Here is a 14,656-nt window from a genome sequence, read left to right as displayed (position 1 = left end):
CAGTGGTGCCGGTCCGACCGCGGCTTTACCGCCGCGGTCGGAATCCCCATTGGAGCACCGCCGGCCTGTCGGCGGTGCTCCCGCGGTCCTCCGCCCTGGCGGTCAAAGACCGCCAGGGTCAGAATGACCACCATAGTGTGGGGTAGGACGCCATCAAGCCAATTATTATGTTCTTGATAAGATAGATGTATCTCTATATAGGCGTATGCTCTGTATTGTCCAGGCGCATTTGCAGGTGTATACTGGTGAAATGTATTTGTTTTCCCATCAACTGCTGGAAAGGTGACCCAAGAGTAAAAAAGTTCTGTTCTATAAGCTGCATGGGCGTCCACCACAAATGTGACTGGACCCCCCTGTGTAAATGTGCAGATAGAGGTTTTCTTATTTTAACCGCTATTTGTACCTGTTGTGGATTCACCAAAATAGTAACACGATGAGTTCAGAGAAGGCACACCAAAATAGGGTTTTCCTTTTAAAGTTCAAGCTTGAACAACCTCCAGCTGTAGTAGGATCACCTACGCAGCTATGGGGGAAATCCTCAGCACCACGGACGTATCTGCATACAGTATTGAGGTGTCATGATATATTATGAGACAGACATACTCCGGAGGACCCGGAAGCTAGAGCCTGACCAATCGTTGGTGGCGCCATGTCGCTTAGGCTCTCATTATCCTAATGAGACTACTGGATTTTGAGCAGCAAGATCATCCATGGTGTGGGAGACTGAGTCTGACCCACTGTGGGTGACACCTGTCGCTCTAAATCCGGGTTTTACTCCGGCTAACTAGCAGTGCCTCACCTCTACCCGGGGATAGTGATGATTGAGCAGCTGAGCGCATGACATATTAGGCTTCTCAGGGAAGTCGTGGTCACTCAGGTCGCATCCAGTTCTCTCATTTACAATTCAGTCTCATATATAAATGACAAACAGAAGCAGTATATGTTTTAATGATTGGTTTAATAAAACAACTGCATCTTAGATAGCAAAGCGTGAGCTGCAATAACCAGGATGACACAACATGACAGTATTAAAATGGTGATGAGAAGAGTGAAGCATAATAATAACACTATGATATTGTCACTATGATCAATGGATTATTTCCTATCTAAGTCATAATCTGAGCACAGCATGTTAAGCTCTAATTCTGCCTTTCAGGTTCCCACAGGAGACATCAACCCTCATACCTGAGCAAAGGCCTGTAGTCTGCGTTAGCATCTGTAGCAAAGCATTCAACAATCAGCATACAGTTGTGGTTCCCTGGCTGGAATTTCCCTATTAACGTATAATGGGACTAGGAAGTGTTTTTATATTAACACAGTTGATGTTCTAAGAAAATGTCCCTACGTAAGGATGTGTATTTTCTACGAATGTTGGAGACTAAACTTCTACCACATTCACGAGCAATGTACCAAACTGTAGCCTTGAATGAAGCACAGACTGATCAAGAATGTCTTGTTTGAGAACACAGGGCTGGGCTAAGCAAAACAGTTAGATAGATGAAAAATAAATCAAGACCATAAAATGGTTATTGTAAAAATAACAATGCGAAGCTGAATAAAATATATCTAGGTTAAAGTGCACAGCGGCCTAGTGTGTTAAAATAACGTGCATGGAGCTATAACTAAAATGGCTACACAACACAGGTATTGGTACCCATTGCCATGTGTTGAGTCCATTCACATTGTGGTGTGTGTGTTTTTTGTGTTCCCTGATCCACCTTGTGTTGGATGGTGCATTACAACTATTCACAGATATCTCCTTCCTCATGAATATTGTATATGTGTTAAATGTGTCACTTGTGAGTAATATGAGCTATGTGTATGTTACCACAGAGATTTCTTCACACATCTGCCCTAGCTAGACTGTTGTTTGTAAGGCTTGTCATCACTCTCTCTGCCTTTCAGGTTGGCACACACACCACATGCCAATTTGACGTTAGTTACATGATGTACTGCAATACATGGAATGATGGGAATGTGGTGTCTTGTAGGTTATGTCTGCTCAGCCTGCAGATACCCGGGCTAGTCACAGCTATCTCCCAGTATGGGTCCTAGTCTAGGCTGAGGGGGTGGGAGTCACTGTGGTTATGCTAGTGTGGCACTGTGCCCACTCCCTGTACCCCTGCAGATCCTGTCATGTGGCCAATATAAGGCTCTGTTGTAATATGCTGCTCAAAATGCTCATTCCTTTTATCTGATTGGGAATGGGTAAAGGGGCAGGTTACTGATCTCTGACAGATGTGCACTTAGCAATATTGCCATGTGGGTCTCTGACTCCTCACAGGTACCTTATGCCCACAACCCTATTGTCGTAATTGTCCTGTGCAGGCTTATTGCATAACTGACATTTCCTCAGTGCAGACAGTGTGTTGAGTCCAGTGAGACCATAATATGTGACTCAGTAGCTTGGGCATATAGCAGAAACTGGACAATGCATGCCTTTGTTTGTTCTATGCCATCTCTGTAGGATGGAAACATATGTGCAAAAGCGTGTTCTGTTGTATAGAACCCCGCGCCACTGAAGTGGCATGAGTCTGCATCTGTTATTGCAAAGGTCCACACATGGACAGGCTAAACACTATTGATACCCACTATGCCAATCCCTTCATTGTTACCCATGTGTGATGTTTGAGTTTTTTCCCTGGCAGAAACCTACAGGGACTGTATGCAGTGAGTCATTCTCCCCGAGTATGAATGTGTTGGTCCTTTCATGACAAAGGAGTCCACCTTTCAGAAGCCACAGAGCTGTGAAGTATCTCTTGGTGGCTCACATTTCAGTTTGGTTGCTAGAGCATGTCCCACAAGATGTCATTAGGCATGCTTAGTTATTGTAGGACCTGAGTAGGGTGGTGTGTTGGTCTACAGATTGGGAAATGCATGTCCGTAGTCATGGCCCTGTGCTTATTGGCTTGTATGTGTCATACTTGTGGAGTATTGAGAAAATGGGAAAGTTCAAGCTTGAGGTAACTGACATGTATGTGACTCAACCATTTGTGATGAACCTTGTGTTCATGAGCTCTTGGTTTCTCATTTGCATCATGCATGTCAATGGCAATCATAAGAAAAGGATTTGGAGAGCCACCACCAAGAAGGTACGGACCCTGGGGGCCCACATCCGGTGGAACCCCCACTGCAGAAAAAGGTGTGAGGACCTGAGACGCTGGGCCCTGAAGATCACAGAGGGCCAGCTAGGGCTGTCCTCTCAACATGGACAGAGTGCCTGTAGCACCATGACCCCCCCTAATGGCCAGCATTTTGGTGGTGGCCTGTCCAGAGCTTAAATGGGCATTTGAGAGCAGCACAGCAGCTCCAAGGGGGTGAGTAAAGGACATATTCCTGCCTGTCACATTTCCAAGTAAATGAGTGAGGTTCTGACTGCACCCTCTGACAATCCATGTATCACACAGTAAATGAGAGATTGTTTGTGTTGACATGTCATGTGTTGTATAGTGATGTGCCTTGCCCATTGTACCAGGGATCTAGGACAAAACTCAAACCACTTGCTCTGAGAGGTCCACATATGACTATGTACAGTTATCAGTCATGTATTGTTTGTTGTTGTAGTGTATGTATGTTTTAGGCAACATACTACTACTCCTCAGTGTTCCAGGCCAAAGGTAAGTAGGTGATAGATCACTGTCCTCAGCCAAGTGTCTCTGTAAATGTATATGTTGGCATATGCCACCCAGATACTTGTTTTCTTCAGTTTATGATGTGTCCTGGTGCCTCACTGCAGTCTATAATGTGAAAGTGTCCAACATACATGAGACAGGGCTTACAATGTTCCTTGGATGCAACTATAAATCACTAAGTTCCCTTGGTAAGTAGGAAATGTTGATTAACATGAGTTATGTGCCATCACTGTTGCAAACATTCACTGTGCCTACATGTCAGCATGTGTCCCTTTCTCTTTAGAAAACATTTGTAAACTACAGTTTTATGCATGGTCTACTTATGTAGATGGGATGATGTCTGTATTCCCTCACATATATGTGCATGGCAAACTGTTTGTGAAATAGTACATTTACAATGGGGTATCATTTCAGGTTGTGCCACATACAGGAGTGTATCATACTATGTCATTTGACATGTACAACTGCATGAGCAATGAGGGACAAGACAGGTAGGCCTAGACCCTATCGCCACAATGTGAATAGCTACAACCTTAATATTGGATTAGGTGTCAAAATACACTCCACATGTATAATGGTTAAGGTATGTGCCCTGTCTGTTGGCTTGCATCATGGAGTGACTTGCAGTTATGTTTTGGACATGTGTTTGGGTACAGGCATTCATCCAAAGACAGACATCTGGGTTTACATGACCAAGATGGGGACAGTGATGTAGCTTCCCATTGGGCAACAGGTTGAGGGCCTTCTACAAGTACTTGCATTGTCTGTGTCTCTCCAACATGCAAAGGACTACTGGCTTCTTCCGAAGCACTCAGAGAATGCCATTGTGAGAGGTGTCAGACATTCATGGTGATTAGCCTGGGGCTTGCTGATTTATTGTGTTGTTTATTTTGGGACATTTCTCCCTGACATAATGGACATGATGTCCACAGTGGTCATTTCCTTGCCACATGTGTGACCTATCTGAGTAACATTAATAATACCTCCTTGACTTTATCGGGACAAATATGACTTGGTGAGGTGCACACTGTTGATATGTTTCAGTGTGACATGGGTATTACCATGTCACCTTTTCTCATCAACATGACTGAATTTTGGAGATTCATTTCTTATTGTTGGGTCATTATGTATGTGACAAATAGATGTGTACAGGACCTTGTGTGGGATCTATAGAAATGGACATTGCATTGCCCTACTATTGTATGCCATCAGGTGGCTGAGGTCTGCTCTGTGGGGCAAAGCTTTGAGGGTGATGAGGTCTCCTAGTTGTTGAATGGGTATTGTGATGGCACAAATTCAGCCATGCAATTGTAGTTGTCTGATATCCAGAATTTCTTTTGGGTAACTGTTGATAATTCAGATGGCATGCATGCACATGGTAGGGCACATGTGTTGGGTCAAGACACCATGGCCCAGAGGGCTAGGGTAGTGCCATGGGGGAGAGCGGATCTACATCATAGGATTCCTCCTCCAGTGGCCACTCCCTACTGGTGGTGGACCCATTGGGGGATCCTCCTTTACCATCCTTGTCTGCCACCCCCATTCTACCACCGCCCTCCCTGTTGCTCCCCACCAAGTTGGCCATGCCAGTTCACCCAACATGGTGGGTGTCTCCTTCGCCACAGGCACCTCCGCCTCAGCCCCTGTTAACCCTGCTACCCTCAGTGAGGAAGCTACTGAACTCCTGAGCATGATCATCCACCACCAGTACCACACCCGCAACCACCTCAACTACATACATACAGATTTCCACCATATCTAGCCAACCCACAGTCACCACCTCAATAGACACACATATCCATTACTCCATTCCCCAGCACCTCTACCTCCCATAACCCCAAGACACACAAACACACTCACTCACCCAACCAGCAGGCACCCACCAAACACAAGCATACCTCCCAAAAGCACACACTCAGGACATCCACACCAACATAGCCTACAACCACTCCCTCAGCTCCAAATCCCGACCCCTTTCTGATGACTGTCCCCCTGTCCCTAAGAAAGGTTTTTTGTTTGACCTGGACCTGTTGCCTCCAACCCTTGATCCAAACCCAAGAGGCCACCACCCAGCCTGTCCCTTCCACTTCCAAGGCCTCCCCTGCCCACTCCCACAAGCTGATCCATGTGTTATTATTTGCAGTATGTGACTTTGTGGGCAGCGCTGGTGTCCCCCAAGTCAATGGTATTTGTTGAGTATATGTGTGTGTGGAAATGCTATTGTGGTGGTATGGCATTGTGTACTATTTGATATGGTAAGTATTTAATCTTGTGTTGTCCAATGTTAGCATGTATGGTGTTAGACTTGCCCCCTGATATGGCCATGTATTCATCTGATGTGTGTCAGATTGAGTTTTTGTTGTGCAGGCATGTAGTATGTTCAGTTGTGCTAACGCTGTTTGCAATTGACTGTGCATGTGTCCATTTAAGTGTGTGTCCCTTGCAGCTAGTTCCTCTAGAGTCTAGACGAGTGTAGACTTATGTCCCATGTAGTCGAGTTGTACATGCTATGCTGACTTGCACTTCCACATTGTGCAGATGGCCATTATATTTGGGTCTAGTACTTTTTGTCCCTGTGCCACATGTAGGGTCAGTTCCGGTGCACATGGTGTTTGAAGATCATGTGCAAAGTGATATGTGTCTCAGTGCAGTCTCCTTGCCTGAGTGTTCCTGATGACCCCATCCGTATTGTTCAGGTATTGTTAGCATAGTGTTCTTTGTCTATTTGTCTCTCTGTGTATTGTGAATGCTATTGTCTTTCTATTGTGCTGTGATGTCTGTGTCCATTTCAGGGATGTTTAATGGTAGTGGTGTTTGTGTTCCATGCCACGTCAGTACATATGTGTGTTACATGTGATGACAGTCCCTGGCCATAGTGTAATATAAGCATGTGAGTTTTATTTGTATGTCATGTCTGTGTGTTGTTGGTGATGAGTGAGACAATGTTGTATAGCCTTCACTGATCCATTTGCCTGAGATGTGTGGCAGTGTGTTTTTGTGTAGTGCTGTAGTGCAGTGTGTGTGGGCTGCCCAAAGGGAGCGTACTGTGACTGTGGATGTGTCCATCTTAATGAATGTTTCAGGCTGTGTACAGGATTTAATGTGTACTTGATGCCTGTGGTGTACCCCCCATTTGATGTGGACAACAGCACTACAATCTGTTTTTAAGGATTGTGACATAGGCAGGTGTGTGTACTTACAGTTGGTAGCACCCACGGCACCAATGATTTGGTGGTCCTTCGATGAACATTATCAGCTGCAAGATGTGCATCATGGACTCCATGGTAGATTTGGACATGTTTAGCTGCCTGCAGGTGAGTATCTCTCTTTATACTATCCGTTTCCACCTTCTGAGATGTGATGTTTTGCCCGTCATTGTCAAATTGCAGTTTGCAATCTTGTAATGTGTCCAGTGGAAACACATGTTCCGCTGGCCTGTTTGTGCTACCTTGTGACCATGGCGGTCTGTGCTGCCTGGCGGTGCAGGTGGGACTGCAGTAGTTTTTGCTCCATAGGCCCGCATGACTCATCATCCAGCAGTTAGACCCCCATCCCGATGGCGGTCAGACTACCACCGCTGCCATGGCGGTCAAGGGACCCCTAAACTCGTAATAAGGCCCTAAGTGTTTCCCTAATAAGGAGTTGTATTTGAAGTGTAGTATAACTGTAAACTTTAAAAGAATTAAGCTAGGTATGTGTTTGGATCCCCGTAAATATTAGGGAATTCATCATGAAATTACTTGGGAGTCCTTGCTGAGTGTCGTGAATAATTCACAAATAATGACAGACAGCCTACCATTTTAAGTTACTTAGAGAAGTGAAGACATGATTAAGAAGCAGTAGCCATTCAAAATTGCAGTAAAGAAAGATCAAAATGGAGGACTTCTTTTGATTTGCTGATAATTGCAGTATCAGAGAGTGCAAAGTTGTAAAGATTGCCATTACTGGTTGCTTGGTGTGAGAGTGGCATGCCATTCTTATGTTGAGCTTTAATATTTTCTAAGACATTTGAAAGTATTTATAAACAGCAGAAAAACTAACATTTTGACCAACAAACTCAATTTAGAGGTCTTTCAAATATATTATTTTATAAAGAAGACAAAATAAAATGTATATGTATATCTCAGGTTTACAACTGTTTATGTGAAATACAGTAATATGTGAGTGGTTGTGTAACTCTTGTTATATATTTACTAGATATATGTGTGATGTACATATGCACAAAATTATTTTCTTATAAATGCTGTCAGTTGAGGAATATTTTCTTTCATTTTAAATCTATTCAAGATATCCCAGCATCCATAGTAGAAATACTTGAGTGCAACAGTTCTTTGCACATGTGTGGTGCAGGTATGTACAGAAGATTTTTGTTCAAATGCTGGCAGTTGTAGTTCTTTAATTCCTTTGTGAATGAATACTACAAATCCCAGAATCCATAGTACCAAATAGTAGACTGCAGCACTATATCATGCAGTTGTATGTCAAAGTTGTCAGTTATGTGCTACATTCTCTTTATGACGGAGGAGGTATGTTTGAAAATTATTGCTTTAAAAATGGTCCAGGCTTACTTCTGATTACGCTGAGTGTGTATTTTTATATGTGAGGTACACTTGGCACTAAACAACTTGTTTGACAAGTCCTAAACTGATGTGCTAATGCACAAAAGTCAGCACTCACATAAGTTGTAAGTAGGCCATAAGCCATGGTGCTTTGTGAATAAAAGGTGAGGCATGTCCTTGAGAATTTCACTGACTTAGATCTGTACTGGCAGATCACTGCCCAGTTATATATGCAGAGAAACAGTCATACTCTATCTCATATACCTATTTATACGTGGATAGAAGCACTTAGATACACAGTCAGACACTGAAAGAAAGACTCATACATTCATGGACACATGAAAACAGCAGCTGTGCATACTGCAGTATGAGAACCAGTTACTGACTGATACAGTCATTCACATATGTAGACAACTGCAGACACAACCTAGTATCCCATTCAGAAAAGTAGTGCTTTACATATGAGTTGGGCCTACTTCTGCTGGCCCAATGTGTAGTTTTAAACATCAGGTTGACTGGGCAAAAGAAAATTGATTGACAAGTCTTAAACCGACATCTTACTGCAAACATTTTACCCCTCACCTAGGCTGTAGATAAGGAATCAGACATGGTAAAAGGTGAGACGTGCTTGAGACCTTCACTGACTTTAATCTGCACTGGGACACCCCTGTGCCCAGTTATATGCACAGACTCCCTCTTCTACTGCAAGACATGCAGCCACTTATAAAAGCACAGAAACAGTCATACACACCGTCAGACACTGAAAGAGACTCATGCATTCATGAATATATGTGATGTAGTTATGCAGAGAAAGATTGTTGTTTAAATATTGGCATTTGTAGATTCTTTCATACCATTGTAAATGAATACTACAAATCCCAGAATTCATAGTAAAAATAGTAGACTACAACACTATATCACGTATTTACATATGAAAATTGTTAGCTATGTAGCATGTACTTTAAAGTCAGGGGGTAGGTATGTAGAGAAGTAGTGCTTTAAAAATGGGCCAGCTGAAGTACTGCTCAGTGTTAGTGTGTATTTCTTTGTCAGCTGCACTTGACACTAGAAAATGTGATTGAGAAGTCTTAAACTAATTTCTTATTGGAGACACGTTACCTATCATCTACCGTGTAAGAAGGCCATAAGCCATGCTGCTATATGATTAAAACTTGAGAAATTTCCTTGAGTGTTTCACTGACTTGGGTGTGCACTAGCAGACCCCTATTGCCAGTTACATATGCAGAGTCTGACCTATACTGCAACTCATGTACCTACTTATTAAAGGATTAAAGCACTCAGACACACAGTCAGACATCAAAAGATACATTTAAATATTCATGTGAATATTGTAGTATCGGGAACAGTTGACACACTCACTCACTCACATATGTAGGCAAGGTCTGAGGAAGGTAGTCTCTCATCCAGAAAAGTAGTCCTTTAAGCATGGACCGGGCCTACTACTGCTGACCATTTGTGTGCAGTTTTAAATGTCAGATCAACTTGAACAGACGTGTTACTGTAGAAATGTCACTGCTCACCTAGGCTGTAGGTAGGCAATGAGCCATGGTGCTATATGATTAAAAGGTACGACATGTTCTTGATAGTTTCACTGAGATAAATGTGCGCTGGAACACCAATATGGCCAGTTTCTTATGCAGAGTCCCTTTCATAGACCAACTCATCTACCTACTTATAAGAGGATAGAAGCATTCAGAAACACAGCCGGACACTGAAAGAGCCACTCATACATTTAAGCAAACTTCCAAATAGCATCTCTGTATACAGTAGTATCAGAACCAGTTGCTACCTCATACACTCTCTCACATTTATAGGCAACTGCTGAGATAAGCCAGTCTCTCATCCAGAAAAGTAGTCCTTTAAACATGAGTCAGTCCTACTACTGCTGACCCTGTGTGTACTTTTAAACGTCAGCTCGATTTGACTGTAGAAAAATGGTTGACAAGCCTTAAACTGACCTCTTATTACAGAAATGCCACTTCTCACCTAGGCTGTAGGTAGGCCATGACCTATGGTGCTATGTAACTAAAAGGAGAGACATTTCCATAGGCAATGCACTGACTTTGATGTGTACTGCCAGACCCCTATGCCCAGTTATATATGCAAGGTCCCTCACAAAGTGCAACTAACTCATGTACTTACTAATAAGAGGATAGAAGGATTCATAGAGGCAGTCGGACGCTAAAACAACCACTCATAGATTGATGATGACATTTGACTAGCAGCTGTGCAAACTGCAGTATCACAACCAGTTGGTAACTGATGCACTCACTCACATTTCTTTGCTACTGCTGAGAGAAGCTGGTCTCCCATCAAGAAATGTACACCTTTAAGCACGGGTTGGGCCTACTACTGCTGAGCCCGAGAGTTTAGCTTTAAATATAACAAGTAGCTGACATTAGAAAACCAACTGTTCAAGTGACGTCTTAGTGCAGAAATGTCACCTCTCAGGTAAAGTGTAGGTAGGACATCACACATGGTGTTATATAATTAAAATATGAAACAATTCCTTGATAGTTTGAGTGAGTTAAATGTACATTGGCATACCCCTATGCCCACTTATATATGCAAAGTCGCAGTCATACTGCAACCTATCTACCTAGTTATAAGAGGATAGAATCATTCAGACATGCAGTCAGACAATGAAAGAAACATTCATGTGGACATCCAAGCTGCAGCAGTGTATACTACAGTATCAGAAACAGTTGGAAACTGATACACTCACTCACATATGAAGGCAACTCTTGATCAGAGTCTCATCTAGAAAACTAGTGCTTTAAATATGGGTCAGACATTCTACTGCTGCAAGTAACTTTGTGATTTTAAATGTCACTTTAGCTTGACATGTGAAAATCTGTTTACCAAATGTTAAACTCTGTTGTTTCTACATAAGTAAGGGAAATGTAATTATGTATTTTCTGTCTGTATATATCTACTAATATCCAAAAGAAGAAAAAATGCCTACAAATAGTCAAGAGAAAGAAAGAGAAGAATGGGTATTATCTGCTTACAACTGAGAAATGTAAAAAATGTAGACAACTTGGTGAAAGAAAAAAGAGCTGCTGGTAAGAAAATGAGGACATTTCCTAAAATTGTGTGTGCAAAACTGTAAAGTGTGCATAATAAAGTAAACACAAATAAAAGTTTCAAAACAGCTAAGAAAGGAGATAAACTACATGACATTAAGAGTAAAAAATGGAGCAACATACAAGTTAACTTAACAGGAAGACAGAAGCAGTTTAAGGAAATTAGAAGTAGAATGTTCGGCAGTAGAGTAATTCAAAACCTTATGAAAACTATGAAATAGTATAAAAAGAGAAGTGATGAAGAGAAAGGAATGTGTTGACATTGTAATGAATTAGGCATTTGCTTTCAAAAGGAAGCTATTTATTTTGATTCTGCTTAGAATGAGGGCACTGGATAAAATGCTGTTGTCTATGAGATAAAGGAGCAGAAGAAAAAGACATAAATAGAAATATCTTCTGTAAAGTTTTTATTGGAGAATGGATGCATCCTTCCAATACAGAACCTTATTTTAATTAGAAAATCTACTTCCAAGAGAACACGTTAGTGCATGCAATTGGAACTTCTGGACAATGTTATGAGATGAAGGATGGCACTCTAATTCCAAAAGAGGAGATGGTACCTTGAGATGTAGAGGAGGTTATAGCTGAAGAGGTACAGGGAAGGTGTGGACAAGCACGTTTGTATAAATGGAACTGCAGCAGTATATGCAGTATACAGCAAGCATTACTCGATTTATTCAGAAGTTTTCTTTGTATGTTCCCTTATAAAAGTTTGAAGAGGAAAATAAGTGTGTTACAAGGATTAGATCTATGGAAACTAAGGAAATACACCAGTTTACAAGGACATTCACTAGCATGCTTATTAAAGAAAGTGTGCTACAGCAATTTCATCATTTTAGAATGTTAGCTGTACACCACTCTAGAGAATAAGAACTTTTGTTAGCAGAATTTACTGTGTAAAATGTCCTGCTTTATGTTTAGGAAATATGAAAATAGTGTTATTACATGGTACTGTGGAAGAGGTTGAGAAAGTTTGTGAAGGGATTCAGTTCTGTTTAGTTGGGTCTGAAGAACAGAATAGGGAAAATGAAGAGGTAGTGATAGGAGCTTGTGAGAAAAAGGGCTGATTGCAGAGGCCCCCTAACGTTTTGCCCCCATTGTTCACTTTTTGCCAGTGTTTTCTGACTCTGATGGTGCCCTGGGTACTGCCAACCAGTGCCATGGCCTGTCCTCTGAATAAAAGGAGTATACAAATTAGATGAATTATATTTGGCTATGTCAACCTACCTATAAGTATCTAGGTTATGGTATGGCATGTAGGTTTAAGAACCCCAATATGTGCACTGCTGAGGTGTCCAGTTTCATTTTAAAGGCAGGCCTGCCTTGCTGGGTGCTTTTAAATTAACGTTATATGCAAATTCGACTTTGGAATTAAAAGTACTTTTTAAAGTCTTAAACTACCTTATTTTCTCATTTAGGTCACCACTAAGATATGCCCCATGTGCCCCCATGTTTGGGTGTCATGTAACTATAAGCAGGGACCTTATAAAATTGTTTTATAAGTCCTGGTGAGGTAAAATAGCCAAATTAGTTTTTCCCTCACTGTAGTGAATGGCCTCGTAGGCTCAATTGGGTAGACTTTATTTTAATTAATAAAGTCCCCTTACATGTCAGATACCTTGAGTTTGGTACCAAATTCTTATAATAAATCCCATAACTTACAATTGTTAGATTTAATATAACTAGCTCAGGTGAAGAGTTTTAAAACTCTACCTGAAAGTTTCCAACTTCAGCTCTGAAGTGCCCTTCTCTGATTGGCCAGCCTCTTGATAAGGTATGAAGTGGCCTGTGCTGAACGCAAAGGATGTGCCTGGGGGAGGAGATTTGCCTCAGCAGATGGTGAAGCAGGAAGGGGGAAGGGCGACCAAACTGATCTTCAAAGGCAGGGAAGGACATTTGGAGCAGCCGAGCACTTCCCTCATATCCTGCAACCCCAGACACTTAAATTGCCCTCTTGATTAAATTAGGATAGGGAGGGAGGGGTGTGTTTATTATTTTTAGCCACACCGGTGGGCTCAGCCAGATCTAACCTCCAAAAATCACTTTCAGCCATGTTGGATTGTTGAGAAATCTTGCTCCCTGGGACTGATTTTTGCCACACTTCCCAGGAAGTGGTCTTCCAAAAGGGAAGGGGCCTCCCTGTGATTGGTTACCCAGGACCCCCTTGTTTTTCACCCAGGAGCAAGGATAACTATGGCAGAGCTGCACCCACACCTAAGATCCCTTCAAGGAACAAGACAAAGAACTGCCTTGTCCTGCACCTGGACACTGCACTTTGAAAGACTGCACCAACTGCACACTTGGGCTTGACCACTAAAAGGACTCTGCCTATCTTCTGCTGCTTCAAGAAGGGACTCCCTGTTTGCTACAGGTACAAAGGAGCTGCACAGAGTCCCCTGCATCACGTCCTGCCAGCAAAGCCCAGCTGACTAGCTTCCACTGCCATTTGATGATTCTGACAAGGTGTATTCTGGGAATTGTAGTCCCTACTCCCAAAGAGCAACTCAGAGCTTCTGGAACCCTGGATCACGCTGTGGACACATCAAATACCCAAAAAGGACCTCATGAAGAAGATCCTGAAGTTTGGAGATGTTTGGAGCAACTCCATAAGTTGAAGAGGTGCATTGTGGGAGTTGTAGTCCCAAGAGGCAAACCAGAGCCTTTGAACCCATGGCTGGTGCTGTGGACCACTTTCCTGAATCAAGAAACACTTTTGAATGTAAGTGTGACAGTGTTGCCTTGTAGGTGACCTGAACTCTGGACTTTTTCCCTTTCCAGTGTGTCCTTTTTAACCCTTTGAGCATTGGATGCTTTTATACACTAGAAAACATGAATTCTTTAAAAATTCCCCTTATCTGATTTTAATAATTTTGGTGTCATTTTAAAGATAAAAATATAATCTATTTTTAGAAATTGGTGTTGGATTTTTATTGTGTTTTGTGTTTTACTTATTTACTGTTTTGTGGTTATTAAATGTTTTACACACTTGTCTCCTAAGTTAAGCCTTGTCACTCTTTTCCAAGATGCCATGGGTTACGCTGGGTTTAATTTATTGAGCCTTAACTGGACCTAATTGAATGTTAGAGGCTGTTGCTAAGTGTAGGTACTTACCTGCCCTTGTCAATAATCCACTCTCCAACAGAGCTATAGAAGATCTGGATATACAACTTAGTATTGAACAAAATACAAAGGAATTTGGAAAGTTCAATGCACTGTGTTTTGAGAAACCTAAGTATGTTTGTATGTGTTGTTGCCACACTCACCACAAAAACCAAACCCATAATGTAGTTGTATTTTCTAAAACTGGGCAAGACAGTACTGATGAGTAGGAGGAATTTGGTGCATACCTATTTGTAGA

The sequence above is a fragment of the Pleurodeles waltl genome, chromosome 8 (assembly GCF_031143425.1).
Source record: "Pleurodeles waltl isolate 20211129_DDA chromosome 8, aPleWal1.hap1.20221129, whole genome shotgun sequence".
Taxonomy (NCBI): domain Eukaryota; kingdom Metazoa; phylum Chordata; class Amphibia; order Caudata; family Salamandridae; genus Pleurodeles; species Pleurodeles waltl.
The sequence above is the reverse complement of the archived record's forward strand: the minus strand, read 5'-3'. Positions refer to the sequence as shown.